This window comes from Globicephala melas, chromosome 10, assembly GCF_963455315.2.
Source record: "Globicephala melas chromosome 10, mGloMel1.2, whole genome shotgun sequence".
NCBI lineage: Eukaryota > Metazoa > Chordata > Mammalia > Artiodactyla > Delphinidae > Globicephala > Globicephala melas.
The window spans coordinates 27,559,790-27,561,616 of NC_083323.1; the positions used below are offsets into that span (position 1 = coordinate 27,559,790).

At 39.8% G+C, this 1,827-nt stretch overlaps 1 non-coding gene across 1 annotated transcript; it reads right to left on the reverse strand.

The window, feature by feature from the left end:
* Positions 1–216: 216 nt before the first annotated feature.
* LOC115853085 (U6 spliceosomal RNA) lies at positions 217–323 on the reverse strand. The gene has a single exon (XR_004039406.1). It is a non-coding gene; the product is annotated as a U6 spliceosomal RNA (small nuclear RNA).
* Between the last annotated feature and the right edge of the window lie 1,504 nt (positions 324–1,827).

The following is a 1,827-nucleotide window of genomic DNA, read 5'->3' on the forward strand; positions in this document are numbered from 1 at the left end:
TAGGTCCCATTTGTTTACTTTTGTTTTTATTTCCATTTCTCTAGGAGTTGGGTCAAAAAGGATCTTGCTGTGATTTATGTCATAGAGTGTTCTGCCTATGTTTTCTCTAAGAGTTTTATAGTGTCTGGCCTTACATTTAGGTCTTTAATCCATTTTGAGTTTATTTTTGTGTATGGTGATAGGGAGTGTTCTAATTGCATTCTTTTACATGTAGCTAAAAATATGGAACACTTCACGAATTTGTGTGTCATCCTTGTTCAGGGGCCATGCTAATCTTCTCTGTATTGTTCCAATTTTAGGATATGTGCTGGTAAAGTGATCACTGGACTATTCTTTTAAAAATATGTGCACATATAACTTTGATATCATTTAATGATTTAATGCAATCTTGTATTTTATGCATTCCTGTAAACCACCTTAGATCCTTTCTGAGAACAAGGTGGAATATAAACAACTATGCAAAACCAAAAATCTTCTCCACGGAGAACAAGTAGCCTATGATTGTGGCTAAAATAGGAAACAATGGTTTATTCAGGAAAAATGTGTCAAGTACGGTAACGTAGAGAGGAAATGAGATATTCATACCAGTGATGACCTTATATTGATGACCTTATATATGTGGGATGAGAAGAGGAAATCTGGGAATAAGAAGACAGATGGAGAAGCTATATGAAGTTGTGGTAGTATAATATTCCTGAGAGAAGTCCATCTCACCAGGAGAGGAACTTTTCTCAGAGACTTTTCCCCTTGTAATTTATTTGCCAGAGATGAAAGACTGATGTGTTCTGCAAGAGGCAGAAACAATGAAGTTTGGGAAAACAAACCACAGGACAGGAATGGACTTTAAATTCATTTAGGGCAGTAGTTTCCAAACATTATTTTAGCCGTTGAAGTTTTTTTCTTTTTCCTCCAAATGGGATCTTACTCTGAACTCTGATGTAGTAAAACAGAAGCAAGCAGAACTTCTGAAGTTGAAGCAGGGAGATGGAAGGTCTGTGGCCAGCCTGGTCCCATGAACCTCCCTCTTGCCTTCAAGATGCTGAGAGCTCTGAGGAACATAAGCAGAAAGTAAACTAGGTGGCAGCTCACAAACATCCCTCACTTCCTAGAGCTTGGGGAGACGCTTATGGTCACACGTAAGGTCAATGGCAGAGCCAAGTCTTGACCTCAGTGTTCTTGACTGAGTCCGGTGTTCCTTCCAGCGTACATTAGCGCTGCCTGACACAGTTGGAGGGGCAGTCAGCTCCAAGAGACTCGAAAGTCTGCGAAGACTGGAATTAGGTTTACTTTGCTGTTGTAGAATGCTTGGCCTGCAGTAGGCCCTCAAGAAGTATTTGTTGAATAAATGAAATAGGTGACATATACAATGTCTTAAGTTGATTTACTCCTTGATGCTATTAGGGAGTGAAATGGAGCTGAAAGATGTGAGAGTCTCTTCTTCAGGAAGAGAGGTTAGTTCCTGGAAGATAAATCATTTACTATTTTCATCTCCGTGAGCCTAACATGATCCTTGCGCTGTTCCTTTCCAGTTTAGTACTCCTCAGCCAGAGTGTCTTCACTTGTTTAGGTTTAAGATCTTTTTGGTCTTCCTGTCTTTGAATAGCCCAGAATGCAGGCCATTTTTTAAACCAGCTCGTTCATAAGCTTTCGTTCTGTGGAGATTGACTTTAGTTATGGAGATAGATCTCGTTTCACAGATCTGGAAGTTGATGTGAAGGCATCCCCACAGTAGCATCTCAGAAGAATCTTTATTCAGTTTAAGCCAAGCCCTCTTCAGCTTTTATTTTGCAACAAAACAGAAGTGGCACCTGGGCATAACTCAACTGT